Here is a 27,167-nt window from a genome sequence, read left to right on the forward strand (position 1 = left end):
TAAACTTAGTAAATGCAACAAGTATTCTACGTATTCCTAAGTATTACTGTTTGAATAATATGGTTTTCCGATTGTTTTAGGGTAGTTGTTTATTCGTTGTTTCGGCAACTGTATCTTAACACACTGTATAAACAAATTTTGACCTTGAATCTTACCAAATATGTTTGATTTTGCATGTTGAAACTTACGAAACATGTGCATGATAAACGTGCTCTGGGTGGAACATTTTTAAATAAAGGGAATACATATTAGAAAACTGAAAGTAAGTTTTCTAATTCAGAAGCATTGTAAAGAAAACAAATACCCACGACGAGAATTATGAATATTGTGTAAGCATTTTGAGAGCGCAACCCATTTTCTTTTTATTGTTGAAGTTAGAATCGGGTATTTAATTAAAAAAAAAGCAGAATAGTTACATCGAATTATGGAAATGAGACTTATTGGAAAAATGTAAAAATGACAGGGTCAACGACCTGCTCCTTCATTTGACGTTCATCAACTTCGAGTAAACTTTTGATTCGATAGAGACCTGGGCTGTACTCGTATTGCAGTCTCTCCAACAGTGTAGAGTTGACTAGAGGTTCATCGAAGTGTAGAAGTTTTTGTGTGAAAACACGTCAGTCTGATTACAGGATTGAGGATTTATCTTCAGCGAGGCATGAAACAGGGAGATTAATTCGCGGAAATATTAGCAGAGGCTAATATTTGGCACTAGTTTTTGCCCGCGACTCCGTCCGCGTGGAATAGTTACTTTGGCATAACGCAAAATTTTACCCCCCACTTCGTTTACGTAGAAAGTGAAAATATTTTGAAACATTCTTTATTGGTGCTCCACTTGTATCGGTCTCATGATGTTATATAGCCTATATAGCCTTCCTCAATAAATGGGCTATCTAAGACTGAAAGAATTTTTCAAACCGGACGAGTAGTTCCTGAGATTAGCGCGTTCAAACAAACAAACTCTAGCTTTATAATATTAAGTATAGATTACAGAGGTGATGGGGAAGTTTTCAATATTCTGAACTGGAAATTATCATCATAATCATAAAGGGAGAGTAGATACATTCATTCGGTTTGCCAAAGACATCGCAGCTATCGCTAAGACCGTATATAATCTCATTAAAACGCTCGATAACCTCAGTAGGGCCATTATTCAATCGGGTTTTTAGTGTGATCATGAAAAACACAAAAGTTACGCCTGTGGCAATCGACGTAGTCTGACAAATAGTGGCCGGGGTCAAAAAGTTCTTGACGACCACCCGCCGGTCGGTACAGCGTGAGTAGCCGACAAGATTGACCAAGGACCTGATAAATTTCCTGAAAATCGACTGGATACGGACAGTGCAGGACATGTCAATTTTGTAGGGTAGGGTAAGCCTATGTCTACTGGTGTTTCTCTATAGGCTGATTATGTAAAAATGTAGTCCTTTTATTCAAGATTATCAAATTAAAGTTATGAAACATAAAAAATGATGAAAGTAAACTACATCCATAATTTTATGTTTTGCTTGTTTTTAATTTTGCACAGATTATAATGGACGAGGTTATAAACTATAATGGAATTGCATGTCTGTCGTTGTTTTAGTGTAATTATTATTTTCGAAACCCGATTTGTATACCCACTGTCTTTAATGAAATTTCTGAATCACATTCTTGCCTTGATATAATATTTTTTGATGGTAATGTAATATGACATGTCCTTCTTCAAACGAGGCTTGTGGAGAGTATTAAGCGGTAGGCAGCGGCTTGGCTCTGCCCCTGGCATTGCTGAAGTCTACGGGCAACGGAAACCACTCACCATCAGGTGGGACGTATGTTCGTCTGCCTACAAGGGCAATAAAAAAAAATTGGCACTGACGCAGCCATGACAATAGAACAAACTTGCGACTATGCTTAGTTATTATTTTATTCTATTGTCATGTCACAATCACAGCAATTTTAATTCATAAATTTATGATTTAATATGCACGAAATTATTATATCGTTTCCAAGGTAAGCCGGCATTTATTTCACATCTATTATTTTTCAGTCCTCTTAGCTATGCCTTTTCCATTACAATTATGGTAGAATTTCAATTGTTGTGCGAACACCAGTATGAATTATTTGAATTTGAGGTAGAAGCTATGTAATGCACATTAAGAGTTATTACTTTGTTCCAATGTAGGGGTCGGCGCCAAATATCTTTTTTTAATTTTTTTATTGCTTAGATGGGTGGACGAGCTCACAGCCCACCTGGTGTTATGTGGTTACTGGAGCCCATGGACATCTACAACGTAAATGCGCCACCCACCTTGAGATATAAGTTCTAAGATCTCAGTATAGTTACAACGGCTGCCCCACCCTTCAAACCGAAACGCATTACTGCTTCACGGCAGAAATAGGCAGGACGGTGGTACCTACCCGCGCGGACTCACAAGAGGTCCTACCACCAGTAAATGCACATTAAGAAATATTGCTTTGTTCCAATGTAGGGGTAGGCGCCAAGTAGCTAATCATTTTTCATTGTCACGCGGGGCCTCTAGTTTCTAATTAATATCACAAAAGGGTTGTCGCTCGACAAATTTTTAAACTAAAAGTTAAATCCAAAACTACCACATCTGTCAGAAATCTGTCGCGCCAATTTATAGAAAGAACAACAAGCAAAAGCAGAAGGTTCGGTGTGAATGATTTGATTTACTTTAAGCTTGAATTGAGACAATGTACGTTAGAAGAACAATCCAAGGAAGCGAGGCATAAAATTATTTCCTGTTTTGGTTGAACAAATTTTAACCCACAAAACCGATAACACCAAGATCACGTAAAAAAAAGAAACGTTAAATTATGAATGTAATTTTTTGATTTAATGCAGGCTGGCTCAATTCATGACCTGAAACACATTTAATTGGAAAATTTGGCATAAAGTATTATATTTTTTGCGATGATCGATAATTTATATAGATGAGAGACGTAAATCTCGTGGATTATTTTCATGACTAGATTAAAGAAAAAGCGTATTTTCAAATATAAGATCGTCGGCCTATTAAGGAAAAACTTCCCTTCCTTAATTTTCTCAATCTGTTAACTCAGCATGATTATGGTCCCAGTCACTGCCGCAGTTTATAGCATAAGCCTTTAATAACCATTCTTCTTCTCTTCTTCTCAATCGTGTCACTCTTGACAGAGCGGTCGTGATCGTCATGTAGTGTTGGAAGGGGCAGACTTGATGCGTCTCATGATGTCCCGCCACCTCTCCCTGTCCGAGGCCATTCTACTGCACTCATTTGGGGAACCTCCCACTGCAGTTTTAACTTGGTCGGTCCGCCGTATTGGTGACCATGATAATAACCATTATCCAACTGCAAGCCAGCCTCCCAGCTTTGATATATCCATCGCAGCTGACCTATCGTGAATGAACACACTGAATGCCTCATCATGTCGCTACAGGCCACTGTAACAACGATCCGATCATCAACACTTGAGGTCACACATTACCGGTGTGGGAGTTCCACACTACGTGAACTGATCGTAGTACTCACGCAGCATTCAATCTCAGTTCGACAGCATTTAATTGATATTAAAGTAGTAGAACTATTGAGCAATACATTAGCAATTGACAGAATAAATTTTAATGTTTGTCGAAAAATTTTTATTAATACGCTTTTATTAGCCTCAGACGTATACAATGTATGTTTGTAACGGAATCTTTGAACATGATTTTGACCCCCTTTAAAACGTCGGATTAACTCGAAATTTGGTATACTTGTTAAGGACCGATGACAATTTAATATTAAAAAAAATTATGAAAAAAATGAAATTTAACTAAAAAATGAAAAATAAATAATAGTTTAAAAAAACTAACAAAAGACGTTTTTTTTACATTAAAATCCTTTTTTCTTACAGTGTTTTTAATTCAAATTCATCAAAATTTATTTTGTATTTTTTAGTTGTATTTTCTATAAAAGCGTATTTTGTTAGTTTTTTTAAACAATTTTTTTTTATACAATTTTAATATACGGAATAAAGGAAATAGCTTTTATTTTGTGTTCAAAAAAATTAACTGGGTCGCATATTTAGTTGCATGGCTACTTATTGTACGTACTATATTATAAGTTTATTACCCAAGGACATCAACAGCGAAGAGTAGAGCCTATGCAAAATCAAACGTAGAGAGGAATTTCATTGGCCGTGAAACTCGAATTTTAAATGAGCTCTTTGAGATTTCGTTCTCAACTGGATATAAACGAATAAGAAGGCTAGATGTTTTGCCGTAGGTGTATTGCATTTAGTTGTATAGGTCCCATTGAAATGCAGAGTTTTATCATGGCATGGACATCTGGTTCGTTAGTCGCACGCGGCCGTCTGTAAGTATATTGAACTTGCTATCGGCGTTAGAGACGCAATAGCTTGAGTATATTGCGCAGGAAAACATTATTAGTTATTAAAAAAAACTTTACAGACTATTCAAGAAAATGTTTTGATTATATGCAAGCTGTATATTAAAAGAAGAATTCGAATCGTAAGATATCGATAAGTTAAACACAAAATTGTAGTACCTAACACGAAAAAATGTGTGAGTTAAGAATGGTTTTTTACTAGTGAATTGTTTTGTGATTTTTTTTCATTACTTTACGGAATTGTTTTTTTTTTTTTAAATTAATAACGTAACGTAATGTAATAAATGTATAACCAATGAGACCAATGATGTAATTTTGAAATAAAACTTTTTTTCACGTTAAGTCTAAAATAAACTAGGCGCTTGCAATAAATAAACGCTCTGTAACGAACTGCTACAATGTTACTAAAGTTTTTATCTAAAAGGATATTCCGTTTAGGTAATATTAATATTTACGATGCTAATTTATAGGACGTGAAGTCATTAACGGTCTTCAGATAGCGTTACCTTTTGTTATTGACTAGAGAACCTGTATACTTAGGATATTCTCGTAAAATAGTGCAAAGTATGAAGCACTTAAACACTAAAACTTTATAGTGTACATTTAAGTTGAACTTTTTTTTTAGCTTAGCTGGGTGACAGACATGTGATAGACATGTACCACGTAAATGCGCCACCCACCTTGAGATATAAGTTCTAAGGTCTCAGTATAGTTACAACGGCTGCCCCACCCTTCAAACCGAAACGCATTACTGTTTCACGGCAGAAATAGACAGGGTGGTGGTACGTACCCGTGCGGACTCACAAGAGGTGGTTTAATGAAATAAAAAAGTGAGTCCTTGAAAATTTTGGATTGACCTTTTTCATAATACTTTATTAATCTATCTTTCTTAAGCCACTGATCGTTGGTTTTTAGTGTGGAATTCACGAAGTTGTTATTTTTACCTGTATATTGGACAAATAAAGTAAACATATAAATACAAATACAAATTATCTGAAATATTTCAATTATGCAATACTTTTATTCGAAGCTGTACCGCATTTTTATTGCCTAATTAGTGATGTGAATCATTAATTTTTAGCAGTTTACTTTTAAAATTAGCTTACGTAAAAAGGAACGAAAATCCCGGCTTTATTAGTGTTAAAACGGATTTAATTGGCGGTCGTGGCTCGCAAATTGTTAACTCGCGCCGAGAAATTGTTCGTATTCACGGAGATTTCTAATTTTCAGTTAAATACTATTTTGTACTTCGTTCGATTTTTAATTTTAAATTCAAATACCTGGTTAATTCGTAAAATGGTTCAAAATGTAATGATCGTTTGTATATATTTACTTAGCATATTCTGCACCTTTTTTTTACTTCCTAAGCTGATAGCCTTGAGAGGCTATTTCAGCGTAACCTTAACTAGTAGGTGAAATAGCCTCTCAAGGCTATCAGCTTAGGTAGGAATTAAAAAAAAAAATCGCTGAATTGTCAAATGGAGAAATTATTTGACTTAGCAACCTCTCCTTAAATTGACCAAAAGCCAACTACAACAAACTAAATATATTATTATTACATGTATAAATAATACGGATTGAGTGGTATTTTTACGATAAGTCACAAAACCTTTAAAACATATATTAATTTAAAAGACAAATAAAAGTGATAATAAATTAAATTCAAGCTAAATTGCACGTTACGCGGTGGCGGTGTGAGTAAGTAAAAAAGCCCTGTGGTCAATATAAATTGAATTCACAATACGTATTGAGAGGTCGTTACAGTGATATGTGGATCTTCACCGGGAAACATTTTAAGCATTGCTTCGTACCGCACTAATGAGTTATAACCAGTGTTTAAATAAAATGCAGACGTGCCGCATTTCTCACTGACGAACTTTTGTGAGTTTGTTAATGAGTTTCATAATAAGCCCTAATGTTAAAAAAAACTGGTGAGGTGCCAGCAATGTAACCTCGGCGATCCGTGCCTCATTAAAGTAAATATTGAACATAATTTATATCTGCTTCACATATAATTTTACATGTATTGCATGTTTTGTGCGTCTTTGTGACATTTAATGTTTTACGTGGCTTGTAAGTCAGATAATTGAAACGTAACGTAACTGGAAAATATTATGTGAAACAACGTTTGATTAATAATATGTTGTGAAATGTTTTCAATTGACTTCAACAAGGCTATGTACTTAAAAAAAGACTTCTTAAAAAATTGGAGCAACTGACGTCTTACATACGAAATTATGCCAACTACTTAAGCATTGTTATTAAACATTACCTTTTAATATTTCCTGTATTGTCTTACCTCTATCTTTGGCTAGTTTGGTGGGGCGGTAATTACTGCCCATGATTGCTGGACCGAGGGCCGTGGATTCGATTCCGACATCAGGAAGACATTCGTGTGATGAACAGATTTTTTTACTTTGTCTAAGTGGTTAATATCTACCACTTTTCACAAAAAAGAATACACAGCAAAAGCTAAGAGACAAATAGGAAAAAGAGGGGAGATAAGAACTTAATTTTCTTCCAAGATTTATTAAGTATGGGCAACAACGTACAACCTGAAATCTTTTGGAATTCACATGCATTTAGAATTTTAAAAGGTTAATTAAGTCGATTCCCGCTAATCAGGCTACCAAGAGATTTTTATTAAGCATGCGATAAGAAATCTCACGTCAATCAAGAAATTCAAGTAACTTTTAAGTCGTGTTGGTCAAAAGGAACCTCTAGATACGTTCTCAACGATTTTGTATATTTTTACGACGATCATTTTGTATAATGATTACGGCTTGATTACTGTAAATACACGCTAAAAGCAGTCCGTGGAAGGTTAAAAGGGGTTTGTTTTTTATATGTGCTGCGGTTGCAATCTCAATAAACCAATTTGCGACGACGATTCAACGTGAAGACTGTGGTTGTATTCCTTCGAGTTTATTGGCTTTTGTTCGGGACATTGGCTTATAAGAATGCTAAAAATGGGACATCTAAAGGATAGCTCTCTTTTACGTTGTGATTGAGAGCTTAGGGCTGGAGTTGTGATTGTCGTGCTCATAGACTAACATATGTTTGTCTTGCATGAGGTCATTGGTCCAAAATTAGGCAAATAATGTTTTGACTTGGTGTTCACCGGTATTTTTATGATTGACGGCGGGTTAACAACACATACTTTATCGAAAGCGATTAGTTGCATGACAGAAAGTATTGAAGGTCAACAAAATTTCTTCATTTTTTATATATATGACGGAACATTAACCTCCGTATTGTTTTTAAAAAGTGTGTCACAAAACGTCACAGTTATTACTTTCATGATGATGACTCATGTCGGGCTTCTGAACGAAAACTTCACGAGAACTTTACGAACACTGTTTATATTTCGCTACAAGCGTAACAACTTTCCGGAGAGATCCGTACTGTCCTACGGCTCGAACACGAATGAATCGTCGTCGGCAGAGCGGCCGGTATTTATAGTGATTTTTGCAAATCAACACGTGTTTGAGTTTTTAGGTTAAATAATGAAGTAACACGTGGTGATTATAAATCACGTGTTGTTTTACATTACAATGAGTGTCATTACATCACAATTGATTCTAAACAGTTAAAAGATGTTTTCTTGATTGATTATTTGACTTATGTAACTAAAAGTGATTCTTTTAAATGCGTGAATCATCCATCGCGCCGATACGGCCATACTGACAGGCGGTGCGCGCTCTGCACCAGCCGCTCATGTATGGTGAATCATCAGAGAGTTCTTGGAGTCTATCTGAAATAGTAGAATGTCCTTTTTCTGAGATTGGTATCTGTGTACCTTTTTAGGTTACTTTGAAAGTAACTTATTTTGTGTAGTGTTTTATTGTGGCGTACACTGTGGTACTTTTGTCGAGGCGTACACTGTGGTACTTTTGCCGAGGCGTACACTGTGGTACTTTTGTCGAGGCGTACACTGTGGTACTTTTGTCGAGGCGTACACTGTGGTACTTTTGTCGAGGCGTACACTGTGGTACTTTTGTCGAGGCGTACACTGTGGTACTTTTGTCGAGGCGTACACTGTGGTACTTTTGCCGAGGCGTACACTGTGGTACTTTTGCCGAAGCGTACACTGTGGTACTTTTGTCGAGGCGTACACTGTGGTACTTTTGCCGAGGTGTACACTGTGGTACTTTTGTCGAGGGGTGTAATTTTGGTAATCAAAAATAAAAACTTTTACCTTTGTATTAATTAATCAGTTGATTGTCGAACATGCTCATATAGGTTCATCGGCTGATGCTGGAGGGTCGTCTTCTTCCGCCGATACGGCTATCTGGTCTCCAGGTTGCGGTGCCCGACGGAGTTGATGATGAGCTACTTTTCTTGAACGCCCTGAACCAACCACCTTTTTTACTAAATAGCGGTCGTTGTCCAGGATTCTTGTTATCTCATATGGCTCGCTGAATTTGAGATCCAACGAAGTTTGATTACGAGGATTATTTTTTATGAGCACATAATCACCACGTTGGAAAGGATGGATCCTAGCTTTTTTTGAATTGAAACGTTGCCTGTCCTGTTCTGCATTTTGTGACATCTTGTGTTGAACATGGTTAGTGAGTGCTTCAATATCAATAGTCTGCTCGTCAATATTTACTAATTTAAGTAGCTCTGGAGGAACACAATGCTTTCGCTGAGTGAGTAATGTAAGTGGAGCTACGCCTGTCACACGATGCGGAGTGCAATTTATTGCTAGCTGAAGTTCTGCAATCGTTGTGTGCCACTCTTCTGTTTCGTAATTCTTGATCATAGTAAGAGTATTTTTTAGTGTAGCTACGACGCGTTCTACTTGTCCATTTGCTCGGCTGACTCCTGGTGCTATAGCATGAATGTCAATACCTACCCTATCGCAGTAGGTCTTGAATTCACCGAGGAACTCTCTTCCACCGTCGACTATTATTTGGACAGGAGTACCGAATAGATGAACCGTACGCTTTAAGGCAGCTAATGTGCTGGGTGGATTTTTGTTAGTTGCATAATAGAATAGCACGTATTTCGTAAAGGCATCTATGGTGATAATCACATACTGTTGGTCGTTGGATGTTCCCATCTTGCCTGTTATATCCATGTGTATTACTTGAAAAGCAGCAGACGGTTTCTGAATCGGGTGCATTTGAGCTTGTACCGCACCAGATGCTCCTTTCGATGTCCTGCAGACCACGCAATTATCAACAAATTTTCGTACCTTCGTGCTCATGTTGTCAAACCAGTGGCTGTCCTTAATTTTCTGCAACGTCTTTTCCCAGCCAGGGTGCTTCAGTGCAGTGTGGAAGGAGTTTATTAAACTCCACTGAAAGGATCTGGGTACCACTGTGCAGTATCGGTGTCCGAAGGTTGGATCTTGTACGATATGCTTGAGGACATTGTTTTCTAGCATATAGCCGTTACTTGGATTGTTATTATTCATACCATCCATTATAGCTCGTAGTGTTTCATCACGTCGCTGTTCAATTTTCAGCCAGTCTAGATCTCTGGTCATTATATTCACTGTGAGTTCGACTGGGTTCCTACTGAAGTAGTCTGCGTGTTGAAGCTGTTGACCCTTGCGGTATTCAACCTCAAAATTATAGTTTTGTAAAAATGCCCACCAACGGTGGATTCTAGGGAGTAAGTCCTTTTTGTGTTTGGATGCTTTTAGTGCATTACAGTCTGTGATAACTGTAAACTTACGTCCCTAAAGATACTGCCGAAAGTGTTTTATCGCTCGGACTACTGCCAAGGTCTCTAATTCATAAGAGTGATAGCGACTTTCTGTTTCAGTAGTTCTCATGCTCATAAAGGCAACTGCATGTTGTCGTCCCGCAATTACTTGTACCAGTACTGCTCCGAATCCCAAACTACTTGCATCTGTGTACAATTGAATAGGTGCTTCCTCCTGGAATAGTGTAAGTACTGGAGTTGATGTTAAGCACTGAATGACATTCTCTCTTGCTTTCTCATGGCGCTCGTCCCACTCCCATTTAGCCCCTGATTTGGTCAACTCGTATAGTGGTATCATTATGCGTGAGAAGTCTGCTATAAATTTTCTAAAGTAGCCAGCCAATCCACAAAATTGTCTTACTTGTCTGGGTGTTGTTGGTACCGGCGATTTTACCAGAGCATCTATTTTCCGTGGGCTTGGCCAGACTTGTCCATTAGATACTACGTTACCCAAATATTCGATTGAGCGCTTAAAAAAACTGCATTTATCAGCATTAATGGAAAAACCCGCATCTTGTAGTGCTATTAGAATACGTTCTATGTTTGACAGCCCTTCTGCGATATTTTCACATCTGCTTAATACGTCATCGACGTAGACTTGAGCTGCATTCCCTATTAACGAGCTCAGAGCTCTGTTGATGCATCGCTGATAGACTGAACATGCATTACTCAATCCAAATGGCATAGTCGTATATTCATACAGTCCATCCGGTGTGACAAAGGCTGTCTTTTCAATTGATGATTCTGCAATAGGTATTTGGTGAAACCCTGCGGCCATGTCAAAGGTTGTAAAGAATTGCCCCTTGGCCAATTGGTCAATTTGGTCTGAAATTAGTGGCAGCGGGTAATGGTCCCGTAAGGTATTAGAGTTAAGTTCTCTGAAATCCACGCACATGCGATCGTCACCATTCTTCTTCTTCACCAAGATGATGGGACTGGAGTATGGAGACTTGCTTTCGCGTACAATGCCATGCTCCATCAACTCTTTCACAATGGCTCGCACCCTTTCTCGTTCGATTGGACTGAGCCTGTAAGGTCTTCGTTCTACATATTTGTTTGGATTCTTCAGGCGGATTTCCAGTTCACCTGTCTTGACACGAGTTGTTGGATACCCTCTGATAAACAGGTGCTGATATTTGTTTAGAAGGGTGCGTAATTTTGCGATATCTTCTTCATTTGTGAGATCACAATCCAGTTTATCGAAAATTGGATTTATACACTGAACTTGATTAACATGTGGCTGACGTGCTAGCCTCGTTCCGCCCGAAGTGATCGTCATAGTTAGGTTCGTATTGTTTATCAAGTTCATACCCACTAAAATATCTGTAGTCATCTCGTAATCTGCCACTATGTGAAACTGTAATTCAACGTTGATGTTATCGATGACACCTACCGTTACGAGTGTAGCTATTGATAGTACAGGAAATTGTCCAATTCCTTTCAAGTAATCTGCCGTTTGTAGTCTTTTTCCGGGTATTTGAGCTGCTACGGATTCCCGCATAAGTGAGCATTCTGCGCCACTATCAAAGATTGCCTGAAAACTCTTTGATCCAAACTTCACCTGAATCGGAGCTAGTTTTGATCCAGCAACGTAATTTACGTTTGATGTCAATGCTCGTTCACGTTTGAAGCATGTTTCAAAACTGTGTCCTGGTATTTTGCAGAATGAACAGATTGTTGTTTTATTGTTCTGGTAGGAGGTTACTTCCTTCGTTGTCTCAGTTGTTGTTTTGTTTCTTTGTTCGGGCTTTAATTCGGTAACCATTTTGTAGTAGCATTCGTTGGTGGTGTGATTAGTTCTTTTACAGATATGGCAAGATGAATTTGATGAAGTAGAATTCAAAAAACGGGGACGCTTATTTGTACTCAGCTTATTTGAGCCCTGGTGAAAACGCTTCATGGCTCTTACTGATGATGCAACAGATATCAATTCTGGTACTGTTGTGGCTCTTGTGTTTAGTAGCTCGATCCTAAGTTTCTCGTCATTCACGCAACCAATAACTGCTTCAACTGCATCTTCATTAGGTAGTTTGTCTTTGGTGATCCTCCTCCACAAGACCCAAGCTCGTGACAAGAACTCCGAGATGTCCTTTGAAGAGTCGTACATATGTTCTCTAAATCGAGCTATGTCTCGAGAAAAGCGATTTTCTGGCTCGAATGTCGTGATAAGATTGTTGCGCAGCTCAGCCCACGAAGCTGCAGTGACCATCCAATCGTCAACCCACATCTTCGCTCTTCCCTTTAGGAGGCTGCCAACTTTCATGCGTATGTCAAAGTCGTTGAGTCGATAAGTCTCAATGGCTTTGTCGATATGTTGACACCACTCACGAACTCCCACACTAGTATCGGGGTCAAATGATGGTAGGTAAATATCATTTATACGTATCTTAGTTTCTGCTGGTGTACTTAGGCGTTCCGACATTTGCTGCATCACATGCATCATCTGCATGATGAATTGTGGCGGTACGCTGCTCATCGGTGCGTTAAGCAATGCTGATTGTGGCTGTTCCTGTTCCTGTTCCAAGGAACTCCCAGCATTGCCTGTAGTATTTAATCCATGGTGTGGTTCTATTTGTGATGTAGCTTCAGGTTGTTGCTGAGCGGAGGCAGCATGTGATCCCACTTCTGATGACGGAACATTAACCTCCGTATTGTTTTTAAAAAGTGTGACGTCAGCATTGCTGACGTCACAGTTTTTACTTTCATGATGATGACTCATGTCGGGCTTCTGAACGAAAACTTCACGAGAACTTTACGAACACTGTTTATATTTCGCTACAAGCGTAACAACTTTCCGGAGAGATCCGTACTGTCCTACGGCTCGAACACGAATGAATCGTCGTCTTTTTTTTTTTTTTTTTCCTACCTAAGCTGAGAGCCTTGAGAGGCTATGTCAGCGTAACCCTAACTTTTGTAGGTGAGCTCACGGGGCTCAAACCTGATGACGTTGCTAACACGAACCCTAGCAAGAGCCGTGCTTCGCAGAATCTACCACCGGATCGGAAACGCGACCCACTGAGAAGATCCGGCGAGAAACTCAGTGGGCTGTGTCTGGGAGTTAATTTACTCGTCGAGCCCTTCGTCGCAAGCGACGGGTTCGACGAGAACGGTGACCGGTGCTTGAAGTACCTAGAAGCACCGTTAGTGGATCGGGAGGATCCGAGATGACGTGTTTTGGGCGACGTCGACTGCTTTCCATTCTGTCCGCAGGATCGGGAATGTAGTTACCGGCGGCCACGATGAGAGGGTTCTCGTGTCGTGCCGCTTTATCGAAGTGGCGCATGGACGCCGACTGCAGATACTTACTGATGGACTCTAAGTCCAGGTCGTCATGGAGGTCGACGTTCCTGACGAACCACGGGGCTCCGACGGCTATCCTGCAAAAACGGGATTGAATAATTTGGAATGACTTTAAGTGAGTGCGGGCCGCGTGAGCGAACACTACACTTGCATAGGTCATGACGGGGCGTATGCAAGTTTTGTAGAGTGTCACCTTATTTCTAAGGGACATTTTACTTCGCCTACATATCATCGGGTAGAGACGTCCTAGAATGAAGGCGGCACGATCGCGTACCGTCTTGATGTGGGGGCGGAATGTCATCCTACTGTCGAGGGTGACGCCTAAATATTTGACCTTCGGGGCCCACGGTATGGGCTGGTCGAACATCGTGATTGGGCGAACGGCGGGGGCGGGGGTATTGACGCGCCTAGTCGGGAGGGGGATGCTCGGCGTGGTGTTCGGAGGGCGACCCCTTTTGAAGAGCACCGCTCTGCTTTTCGTGGGGTTAATGTCGATGCGCCACTTCCGGAACCACTGTCCCATGGTGGTAGCTGCGGTCTGAAGTCGTCGATGAAGCAACGCCTTCTTCCTACACGAGTAGTAGATGGCGGTGTCATCGGCGAAGAGCGCCAGATGGGTCTCCGGAGACCGGGGTATATCATTGATATACAAACTGAATAGTAACGGGGAGAGGGCGGAGCCTTGCGGGACTCCGGCTGTGACGTGACGGGGCCGGGAACGCGTTCCCTCGACTCGATATCGGAACGAACGGTTCGACAAGTAGTCTCGTATGGTGAGCACGAGTCTGTCTGGCACTCCCATGTTATACAGTTTGTATATCAAACCGTTGTGCCAGACTTTGTCGAACGCCTTCGCTATATCGAAGAAGAGGGCTCCTGTCGGAATGGGTTTCCGCCTGTTCAGCCCTAGTAAGATGTGCTCCGTGAGGCGGTGCACTTGATGGACGCACGAGTGTCTGGCGCGGAATCCAAACTGCTCGTCTATAAGAATTTTATTCGCGGATACGAAATCCCAGAGGCGTTTACGAAGGAGCCGTTCGTATAATTTGCCTATCGCCGGGAGGAGACTGATGGGGCGGTAACTCGCGGTTTCGTTATTCGGTTTGCCCGGCTTGTGTATGCCGATAACGTCCGCTTCTTTCCACGCCGCGGGAAAGATGCAGTTCGTCATAGCAGCATTTAATATCGTGGCCAACATCGTTATCAGTTGGGCTGGTAACAGTTTTAGCGCGCGGTTGCGGATGCCGTCGGAGCCGGGAGCTTTCCGTGGTTGTAGGCTATCGATCGCCTCCTTAACCTCGGAAGTGGTAATGGGGGGTAACGCGTCCGAGGGCGGCAGGGAAGCTCTGCGCTCGACCTCCCTGTCGACGAACTCGGTGTGTTCGGGGTCCGCGTGTTGAGTGCTGGTGGTGCACTGTTCTTGCAGTGCATCGGCCAGCAACTCTGCCTTGTCATCGTCATCGTAAGCCGGTGGTTGGCCTGAGGGGCGTACGAGAGGCGGCATAGTGACGATAGTTTCGGACTTGAGGGTCCTAGCTAGTCGCCAGTATGCTTGGTGAGTGGGCGCGAGTTCTTTTAAATAACTATCCCAGTTTTCGTTTCGGGCGTCGCTCAAGCGGGATTTGACCTCCCGCTGTAAGCGACGCATCCGAGTCCGGTTTGAATCCGTGGGATATCGATCGTAGGCCCGGATTGCCGCGTTCCTAACTCTTACGAGGTCCCTAAGATCGGGGGAAAGTCTGATGCGGTGGAAGCTATCCTCCACATCGACTTGCTTTGAAGATCTTGTGATCGCCGTCGAGACGTGATCAGTGAAGATGTTTATGGATTCGACGGTGTCCTCGGGGGATGGAGTTGAATCCGGGCCGCAAGGGAGGATTGGTGGAGCGGTGTCAGCTAAGCACGTGCTTCTTCCAATCCACCATGGTCCTCGTATCTGGTTCGCGGTTGAGGGGGCGACCGAGCTGCATGACGACAGGTCGGTGGTCTGAGTCGAGTTCTGACATTGCCTCGATGGAGCGCAAGCGCAGAGTTACGTTCCTCAGCAGTGCCAGATCTATTGTGCTCGGACGACGCGCGGCGTTGTACGGATAGCACGTGGGGGTCGGGGGGTTGAATATTTCGAATGTGAGGTCGTCTATGAACGCGTCGAGACGCCTACCGTTCACATTCGTGCGATGGCAGTTCCACCTAGTGTGGTGGCAATTTAAATCGCCTGCCAGAATGACCGCGTCCCCCATACCGAGCAGTGTCTCGAGGTCACTGCTCAGGAGGGGTTTGTCAGGAGGGAGATATACGGATGCGATGACGATCGGCTGGTGTCCCGTCAGCGCGATGCGGCACACTGACGCCTCGATATGTAAGAGCGAGGGAGTATCGAGAGGGACGCAGTGCAGGGCCCTCCTATAGTAAATGACAGTCCCGCCCTTGCGGGTGGAGAGTCTGTCATTCCTAACCATGACGTAATTCGCGACTTTGGGGTCGCGACGCGAGGGCTTTAGGAAGGTCTCCTGCACCAGAAGGATGTCGATGAGATTGTCACGTAGAAACTCATAAACCTGGTCGCGCTGACGCGCGAGTCCGTTAGCATTGTAGAATGCTAACTTCAAAGAATGGGGTTTTAATCTCGCGTTGCACGCCATTGATTACCGGTAATCAAACCAGCGTGCGCTGGACGGACTCGATGACGTCGATGTATTCGAACGTCGCGTTTAGGCGGTCTTCGGCCGTGACCGCTCTGCGCATGGCGTCGGCGAATGCACGCATGCGGTCAATGTTTATCGCGGCGATGTAGTCGCGAATAATCGTAAAATCGTTTGAGTGCGCGGGGCCGGGGCGAGGTGCGGGACCGGGCGCGGGCGCGGGGGCGGGGCGCGGCGCGAGTAGAGGTTGCGGCGCGTACCGCGGTTGGGGTGCCGGTGTCGTTCCTGCCTTCGTGAACGGAAACGGTTTCGCCCACGCGGAGACGGTGGGCACCGGAGCCGGTACGAAAGCCGGTTTCGGCGCGCGGGGCGCCGAAGTCTTTGGGCCAGCGGTTTTAGGGGGCGCGTTTGCCGGGCGCTTCCGTGGAGCCTTGGGGCATCCACGGTAGTTGGCCGTGTGTCCTTGCTTGCGGCAGAGTACACAGCTCGGCGGCTCCGTCGCTGTCTCCTTTACCCGCGAGCAATCGGTGGTCGCGTGATCGTCTAAACATTTCACGCAACGCGGTCGCGCGTTGCAGTTACGCGCGGAGTGGCCATATAACTGGCAACGGTGGCACTGCCCGGGAGTGCCGCGTTTGTAGGGGGCCTCTACGGTGACCCCCGATAGGCCGCACACGGTGCGGAGACATGAGGCAATTTTCTTGCCCTCCGGTGTGGCTTCTAGTGCTACGAGCACCATATCATACGCGAATTTATCGCGCCCGCTGTGCATCCGGTGCACGCTTATGACGGGGTAGGACTGACCTACCAGGTCATTTTTGATTTGCTCGACGTCGAGCTCTTTTGGGACTCCGCGTACTACGACGCGGAGTTCGCGCTCCTCCTGGAGCGCATAGGTGTGATAACCTATGCGTTCCTTGCGGAGGTATGCTGTCAAGGACCTATGGTCGTCGGATGACTCTACTTTGATTTGTATTCCATGCGGAATATTCCTCGCATGGACTACATTTATCTTGTTGGCCTTAAGGGCCAGGGATACGCGATCCCAAGAAGATTTTTCCCGCAGGATGACCGGCGGCGGCGCGGGAACTTTTCGGACGGGCGCGGGCCCGGGGCGCGGCGATGGGGTTGCGCGGCGAGGGGAGTCGGGTGAGACCACGACTTTAGGCCGCGACGCGTTCGCGGCCTTTGGTTGTTTCGGCGCCGCGGACGGTTCCACGGCGCGGGCGCGTTTTTTCCCGCGCGCGACGGTGGTGAACCCTTCCGAGGTTCCCGGTTGGGGGCTCGCGGCGGACTCGTACTCCATTTCCGACTCGGAGTCGGAGCCGGAGCTTACCGCTACGGAGGACGCGATCGACGCGGGCGCGGGGGTGGGGGAATCGTCGTCGGCAGAGCGGCCGGTATTTATAGTGATTTTTGCAAATCAACACGTGTTTGAGTTTTTAGGTTAAATAATGAAGTAACACGTGGTGATTATAAATCACGTGTTGTTTTACATTACAATGAGTGTCATTACATCACAATTGATTCTAAACAGTTAAAAGATGTTTTCTTGATTGATTATTTGACTTATGTAACTAAAAGTGATTTTTTTAAATGCGTGAATCATCCATCGCGCCGATATATATATTGTTTTTTTTTTTTCTACCTATGCTGGTAGCCTTGAGAGGCTATTTCAGCTTCGCCCTAACATGTAGGTGAGCTCCCGGGGGTCAAACCGGAGTGGTGCTAACACTGGCCCTAGCAAGAGCAGTGCTTCGCAGAATCTACCACCGGATCGGAAACGCGACCCACTGAGAAGATCCGGCGTGAAACTCAGTAGGTTGTGTCTATGGGATTCTTCATAGGTGAAATTGTCTTCAGAGAAACGTGCACCTTTAAGATGTGGTTTAAATGAAAAGAAGCTCGTAAATTTTTTTAAATTTTTTTATTGCTTATCGTAAACTGATTTAGATTGAAAAAAGAAACTGCTTCTTTTACAAATATACAACAAAGATTCTGTGTCGCCTTATTGGCACGAAGTCGAAGAATGTACAAGCTATGTAAACATTAAAAACGTGTGGATAATATCCGTGGGACTGTGAGTGTACTTTCATATTGTCAATATCTGGGTTACTCGTGCACGGTACACGTTTTCACATTGTTTAAATGCCATTAGTAATATTGGTTCTTGAGAAATTTTTCTAATGAAATACGTACTCAACAAATGTTCACGATTGACTTCCACGGTGAAGGAATAACATCGTGTAATAAAAATGAAACCAGCAAAATTATAATTTGCGTAATTACTGGTGGTAGTTCACGGCGGTAGGTACCACCGCCCTGCCTATTTCTGCCGTGAAGCAGTAATGCGTTTCGGTTTGAAGGGTGGGGCAGCCGTTGTAACTATACTTGAGACCTTAGAACTTATATCTCAAGGCGGGTGGCGCATTTACGTCGTAGATGTCTATGGGCTTTAAAAACCACTTAACACCAGGTGGGCTGTGAGCTCGTCTCGTCAATAAAAAAAAAGTATAGTTACTAACCTATTCAAGTCCGCTCTCATAGGGTTAATCTTAACAGGTCTACAGATGGGGTCAGCTGCTGACGGTAAGGCATTTTGTGAGTCCGTACGGGTCGATAATACCACATTTCTTATGTTTGTCGTAAATCAGGAATGCGGTTTGGAAGTCGCGGCTCCTGTTGTAGTATGAAACTGTCACTTAGAATTAATGCCTCAAGATGGATGGCGGTATTTGGACTCCGGCAACTATTTACCACCACGTGGGCTACGAGCTCTTTATCCAATCTAAGCATACTACTACTCTAAGCAAGCAAGTAATAAAAACAATACGTCTGAAGCGATGTTAAATGGTCACCGGAGCCCGTGGATGCCCTGACGTGAATGATCCCTTTTACTGACATATGTGGTCGAATTCTTGAGCCCTTGAAATCTTAAGCTCTGGTTAAACAAAATTCAAAGTTTCTGAGCCTGAGACTGAGCCTTCCTCTTCTATCCTTCTTAGTGCAGCCAGATATCCTTCCGTGCTACCAGAAACGCTTCGATCTCAAAAACACCACATATTTTAAAAAAAAGAAAAGTCTCATTATACATCCGTAGTTCATATAATAATATAACACCATAGCAATAATATGGCATAGACAAAATATACTAATTACAAAAAAAAAATCTCAGTACTTAGTGGCGATTCAAAACATTCATAAAAACTCGGAATGTCAATCAATCATTCGCAGATTACACATCCTCTATTCAGATATTTTGGCTACATGGTAATATAATTTTTTTTATGAAGACACATAATTGTTGGATTTCATTTTGTTTATTTAGAATTAGATTAAGTCATTACTATTATAAAAGCTTGCTTTTGGCTTGTCCTTGGTTGTTCTTCTTAACTTTTAGAAGCATTTATGTTTTTTTGAGAAAAAATGTAGCATTTAATGATAGCTTTTTTATTTTGCATTAATTTTTAAGAAAACTAAAACTGACTTAAGATACTCACTGCGTTGAGAAATTATTGGTAGCACATAAATAATTTAAATTAATTATTTTTCTATTATAGACATAGTACAAGTGCTCATACATTTCGTAATGTATTTTAATCAGATGTAGCTAAAACCGATTTTTTGTGGAGAAAAACTAATGCGTACATATTAATCAATTTTTGCATTGCGAAAGCGTAAAAGGTTCTTACATATTAAATTCCTTTGAAGCTTTACTATGTATGGCCTTGTTTTTTTTCTATGATGTCAAAACAAATAGGTTAGCTGTCGTAATCTCAGTTTATGATCTTGCTTTCATGGTGGCCAACGCATTGCTTTATTGAAATTCCACGCCTAAGGACACGACTGTTCGAGCCAGAATAAAAACATAAGGCCGTTATGAAAGTGCTATTCAGTAAATTAACTTCGCTAAAGTAAAGTAGGTGGTAGGACCTCTTGTGAGTACGCGCGGGTAGGTACCACCACCTATTTCTGTCGTGAAGCAGTAATGCGTTTCGGTTTGAAGGGTGGGGCAGCCGCTGTAACTATACTTGAGACCTCAGAACTCATATCTCAAAGTGGGTGGCGCACAGCATTGACACATCACTCTTTTCACTAGCTTAGTTTGAAAGAAACAATATAAATAATATTATCCTCTATAAATATAATACTTAAATGGCATACTAGTGACCACCATACCTCGATTTACCTCTGGATTGTTCGTTCGCCTTTTAAGGCAATAAAAATACTATGACGTAAAGATCCAGAAACTTAAACAATCGCGGTCATTATTTATAACAAGTATTGTTGTGGTCAAACATAGTTCACGGCTTCTCCTATCTATCTCGTTCTGCAGTGTCTCTGGAATACTGCTGCAGTACATCGAATGCTGATTTCATTTGATCTATCCATCGCATGCATGTTCTCCTGCGTGGAAGTGGATTACATCTGTAATACCGTCCACATCCATGCTAAAATTAATTAACCAAACCGGAAAATAACACTTCTGATGTTAGTATTAAGTTTTTTTTATTGCCCTTGTAGGTAGACGAGCATACGGCCCACCTGATGGTGAGTGGTTAACGTCGCCCATGGACTTCAGCAATTCCAGGGGCAGAGCCAAGCCGCTGCCTACTGGAATATAATAAAAATCTCGGTGTAATATAAATCTCCATCTTTTGTTTTTTTTTAGATCAGGTGAAAAATGCTGCAGTTCTTCTTACGTGCTCATGGTGGCTGGTGGTGCGTGTCGTAGTTGAAGTGAGTAGAGACCCTTGACGCTCAATAACTCTGGTTCGATCCTCAATTGCCAGAATGAAACTAGAGCTCATCCGAGCTAGGTCATGGCAAAGTGAAGTTCCTACCCATAGACACAGAACGGTTGATTGTTGGCGCCAAAACCAGCAAGCCTTCCGATGGTCGTAGTATCAAAAGCCTGCTGAGACGGCGGCATCTACTCACGCCCTCGGAATACCTTGCTGTGTCATAGCCGTAGGCTGGAGAGTGTGGTCATCCGTCACCCAGTTGTCCTTTCCCAAAACGCATGTAAAGTAGCTTATAGGTCATTTTCTTGGGCTTACTTCGTCGATCTCCTTACTGGCATATGAAGAGGAAATAATCGTGCCTTGATTCGGGGCAAATGTCTATACCATATCTTGACAAGAAGGGGATAGGTTGCTGCGGAGAAAGAAGAGCGCTCTTTACTACGATTCATCGCTGCCGAGCATCGCAGTTAATGGCGCTGTGTAAAACTCCTCGATAAAAATTATTCTTTGAACTGAGTATTTCGAAAATCTCTGTGCAATTACTCCTGGAAAGCGACCATCGGGTCAAAACTGAGCGTAGAGATTAAACGACATAAATAATGTGTCATAGTCGTATATGTGCAAGCAATAGAACTAGCTTTTATTCCTAATAATAGAATCAAAAACAAACGGAAATGTAATATCAAGTTCCGTCAAAGCTTAATAATTAACCAAATAACTTACTGGTGGTAGGGCCTCTTGAGAGTCCGCGCGGGTAGGTACCACCGCCCTGCCTATTTCTGCCGTGAAGCAGTAATGCGTTTCGGTCTGAAGCGTAGAGCAGCCGTTGCAACTATACTGAGATCTTAGAACTTATATCTCAAGGTGGGTGGCACATTTACCTTGTAGATGTCTATGGGCTCCAGTAACTACTTAACACTAGGTGGGCTGTGAGCTCGTCCCCGTTAGTCGATGATCTCGCCTTCGATATCGTCGCTCCGCTAACACCGACTCACTACCCGCTAAATATCGCGCATCGCCCGGATATACTCGACATAGCGTTATTAAAAAACGTAACTCTGAGCTTACACTCGATCGAAGTAGTTTCAGAGTTAGATTCAGACCACCGTCCCGTCGTTATGAAGCTCGGTCGCGCTCCCGACTCCGTTCCCGTCACGAGGACTGTGGTGGATTGGCACACGCTGGGCATCAGCCTGGCTGAATCTGATCCACCATCGCTCCCGTTTAACTCGGACTCTACCCCGTCTCCTCAGGATACCGCTGAAGCCATAGACATCTTAACGTCACACATCACCTCAACATTAGATAGATCATCGAAACAAGTTGTAGCGGAGGACTTCCTTCGCCGCTTCAAATTGTCCGATGATATTAGGGAACTCCTTAGAGCTAAGAACGCCTCGATACGCGCCTATGACAAGTATCCTACCGCGGAAAATCGTATTCGAATGCGTGCCCTACAACGCGACGTAAAGTCTCGCATCGCCGAAGTCCGAGATGCCAGATGGTCTGATTTCTTAGAAGGACTCGCGCCCTCCCAAAGGTCTTACTACCGCTTAGCTCGTACTCTCAAATCGGATACGGTAGTAACTATGCCCCCCCTCGTAGGCCCCTCAGGCCGACTCGCGGCGTTTGATGATGACGAAAAAGCAGAGTTGCTGGCCGATACATTGCAAACCCAGTGCACGCCCAGCACTCAATCCGTGGACCCTGTTCATGTAGAATTAGTAGACAGTGAGGTAGAACGCAGAGTCTCCTTGCCACCCTCGGATGCGTTACCACCCGTCACCCCGATGGAAGTTAAAGACTTGATCAAAGATCTACGTCCTCGCAAGGCTCCCGGTTCCGACGGTATATCCAACCGCGTTATTAAACTTCTACCCGTCCAACTCATCGTGATGTTGGCATCTATTTTCAATGCCGCTATGGCGAACTGTATCTTTCCCGCGGTGTGGAAAGAAGCGGACGTTATCGGCATACATAAACCCGGTAAACCAAAAAATCATCCGACGAGCTACCGCCCGATTAGCCTCCTCATGTCTCTAGGCAAACTGTATGAGCGTCTGCTCTACAAACGCCTCAGAGACTTCGTCTCATCCAAGGGCATTCTCATCGATGAACAATTCGGATTCCGTACAAATCACTCATGCGTTCAACAGGTGCACCGCCTCACGGAGCACATTCTTGTGGGGCTTAATCGACCAAAACCGTTATACACGGGAGCTCTCTTCTTCGACGTCGCAAAAGCGTTCGACAAAGTCTGGCACAATGGTTTGATTTTCAAACTATTCAACATGGGTGTGCCGGATAGTCTCGTGCTCATCATACGGGACTTCTTGTCGAACCGCTCTTTTCGATATCGAGTCGAGGGAGCCCGCTCCTCCCCACGACCTCTCACAGCTGGAGTCCCGCAAGGCTCTGTCCTTTCACCCCTCCTATTTAGCTTATTCGTTAACGAGATTCCCCGGTCGCCGCCGACCCATTTAGCTTTATTCGCCGACGACACGACTGTTTACTATTCCAGTAGAAACAAGTCCCTAATCGCGAAGAAGCTTCAGAGCGCAGCCCTAGCCCTAGGACAGTGGTTCCGAAAATGGCGCATAGACATCAACCCAGCGAAAAGTACTGCGGTGCTATTTCAGAGGGGAAGCTCCACACGGATTTCCTCCCGTATTAGGAGGAGGAATCTCACACCCCCGATTACTCTCTTTAGTCAATCCATACCCTGGGCCAGGAAGGTCAAGTACCTGGGCGTTACCCTGGATGCATCGATGACATTCCGCCCGCATATAAAATCAGTCCGTGACCGTGCCGCGTTTATTCTCGGTAGACTCTACCCCATGATCTGTAAGCGGAGTAAAATGTCCCTTCGGAACAAGGTGACACTTTACAAAACTTGCATAACGCCCGTCATGACTTACGCGAGTGTGGTGTTCGCTCACGCGGCCCGCACACACATAGACACCCTTCAATCTCTACAATCCCGCTTTTGCAGGTTAGCCGTCGGAGCTCCGTGGTTCGTGAGGAACGTTGACCTACACGACGACCTGCGCCTCGAATCTATACAGAAATACATGAAGTCAGCGTCGGAACGGTACTTCGATAAGGCTATGCGTCATGATAATCGCCTTATCGTAGCCGTCGCTGACTACTCCCCGAATCCTGATCATGCAGGAGCCAGTCACCGTCGACGCCCTAGACACGTCCTTACGGATCCATCAGATCCAATAACCTTGCACTAGACGCCTTCAGCTCTAGGAGCAGGCTTAGGGACCTCGGTAACCGTACTCGTCGAACTCGACAAAGAGTTCGCCGTGCAACCTAACCCATGAATCAGCTCGCTGAGTTTCTCGCCGGATCTTCTCAGCGGGTCGCGACTCCGATCCGGTAGTAGATTCATTCGCGAAGCAGCTACTCTTGAGTTGTTAGGTCTCCTTCGGAGGCGCTCGGGCAGCTGTTAACAAATCCCACCCCTCCTGGCTGAGCCTTTGCTCGCCCACCTGTCCTGGTGAAACTGGAAAGGCCTCCGGGCCACCAGTAATCCTTCAATCATAAAAAAAAAAGCTCGTCCCCCATACAAGCAATAAAAAAAAAAAGTTACATTTGAATGACTATAATACGTATATATAAATAAAACATCATTTAAATGTTGATTTAATTAATGAAACCTTTAGTTTGATTGCATTGCATTGTTTCTGTTGAATTTCATTATTTCGCTACCATTAATTTAAAAGATGCGCGAGTGCAAAACTTTCGCGAGTTACGACCTCTCAAATAAATTATCGGGTTGAAGCGCACAAAGCCACCGACCGTGATTTAGGTGGCACCGAATATCAATTACTCAGCTCGTCGATGGTGTTAAAGAAATATTAATGGTTTTCAAGTCGCTAATTTTAGCCTCTGGTGTATTTTAAAAGGCTAATATATTTTTTTCTTTTTTTATTGCTTAGATGAGTGGACGAGCTCACAGCCCACCTGGTGCTAAGTAGTTACTGGAGCCTATAGACATCCACAACGTAAATGCGCCACCCACCTTGAGATATAAGTTCTATGGTCTCAGTATTGTTACAACGGCTGCCCCACCCTACCGGTTATGTAGTCATACAGTTGAAGTTATAGAAAAGTTAGTGACTAAAAACAGTTAGTGTAGATTACTGAGCAAGGGTTTAAACTTATTGCACGCCAATGAAATGCACACACACTTAAAGCACAAATACCACACATATATATAAAAGAAATACAAATACACATAATATGTACAGTAACATAATAATTATGTGATAAAATACATAAGTATAATAGGTGTTATAATTTTGTCAATTTTACTATAGCAAAGACATTTATACACATTCTAGGCATAAATACTGTTACAATAAAAATAAAAACAGTAACTTTTACCTTTGAATAAGGAACTTTTTTGATTTTCGCGCCTATGATACAGATAATCGACTTGTTGTGTTACACAAAGTAGGTATGGAGCCAAATATAATATCGTATAAATCGAATATTGTATTGAAATATTTATAGATTTTGTGAATCGTTCTGTTTGCCTTGTCTTGTCATCCAGGTAGTATTCATAGTAAAAAGGCGATAAAAACGGCAAAATCTGAAGGAATTCTATGGCATACCGTGTACTCTTGGAACCGGAGGATGATACAACACTTACATATATGTATAGTGGGGTACTATTATGTTAATTTAGATTTTGTTTGATATTTTAAAACTGCCATTGCATTACTTTTCATGTCATTGAGAAAAGCAGACGATGTTTTCCTCTTAGGAATATTAATGGCATGAAAGTTTAAGTAAAGTAACTTGATAAAATAAATTATTAACACCGATTGTTTTTTGATTATGAAAATCTGAAAATTTGCTAATTATTTTAAAGTGTTATCATAATACTATAAACTGAACCTCTGTATGTACTGTATGTTCACACGGTACTCAAGCGTTCTTAGTCAGATAAATTGCACCTATTTGCATAATATAAAACCCGACTGAAGAAATTAATGCCACATTGGATTTATTAAAAGATACCTCTAGATATTATATTGTTTATAGGTTTCACTGCGCTCCTGGATAACTGAAAATTTTATAAATAAAAATGGGAAGATTCATCACAGAACTACCACTTTATATAGCGTAGTTTGAGCAATAGGCTGTAAAGTAATCTATGTTTTTTCCCAGAATTCGGTATTAGCGATAGGCAGCGGCTTGGCTCTGCCCTTGGCATTTCTGGAGTCCATGGGCGACAGTAACCACTCACCATCAGCCGTATGCTCGTCCACCTACAAGGGCCATAAAAAAATATTCAAAATCTTTTCAAGTAGAATTTCGTCACAGCCGGTTGAACACATAACAGACAGACAGAGTTACTCTGGTTTTTGTAAAATTAGCATAGATTCTAATGCAGCGGAGTCTTGGCTTGTAGTGAAGACTTCGGTAGCCGTTCAACATAAATGTTTTTTGTTGAAATAACGTCGATCTTGATTTTATTGGAATAATAGTTACGATTAAACTGTCAAACAAACGGTTGTTTTGGGACATACGCAGTGTGATAAGTAAAGTTTACAGATTAAACTTTATAGCATAGCTATTTTACATATTTCTATATTATCATTTTTTTTTTAAAAAACATAAAAACTCTTTGATAAAACGGCAAACAACTTTTTATCAGTCCAGTTGACATAATAAGGCTGTTGAACTTCCTAGCTCATGAAAGGGAAACTGCTTTTTATCAAGTTTCTGATCTTGCGTAACTTGTTACAAGGCGCGGTGGCTTAGCAACTTTTTGCCCTAATACCTAACACTGGTTCTCGTAGCAACAACATTTGCATTTGGAATTAATTGAATTAGCCTTTAACGTATTAGATAATAAAGTTCTAATTTAGATGAACTTACTCTGAGTTGCACACTATAATGCCGTGTTGCATATTAATATGACTACATTAAACTCTAGCAGACAAAACGTCTAATATTTTTTTACGCAAGTGTATCTGATTAAATTTTCACGCATCATTTGTAGCATAAATACGAAATGAACTATTAAAATATTCTATTATTGGAATAGCACAAAACATTGCAAAGAGTACATTAAACTAAAAATTCAATATATTATTAGTCTATACTAATATTATAAAGAGGAAAGATTCGTTTGTCTGTTTGTATTGAATAGGCTCCGAAACTACTGAACCGAGTTGAAAAATTATTTCACTGTTTGGAAGCTACACTATCCCCGAGTGACATAGGCTATATTCTTTTTTTTTAAAGTAGGGATCCTTACTAAAACTCCAATAATGTTACCAAAAATAAAATAAAAAAATAGATAAAACCAAATATTATTTAAATGAAAATAAAAGTTAATTAAAATAATTATTATTATTCAAACTACCTTT

Source organism: Bombyx mori, chromosome 8, assembly GCF_030269925.1.
Source record: "Bombyx mori chromosome 8, ASM3026992v2".
NCBI classification, from domain to species: domain Eukaryota; kingdom Metazoa; phylum Arthropoda; class Insecta; order Lepidoptera; family Bombycidae; genus Bombyx; species Bombyx mori.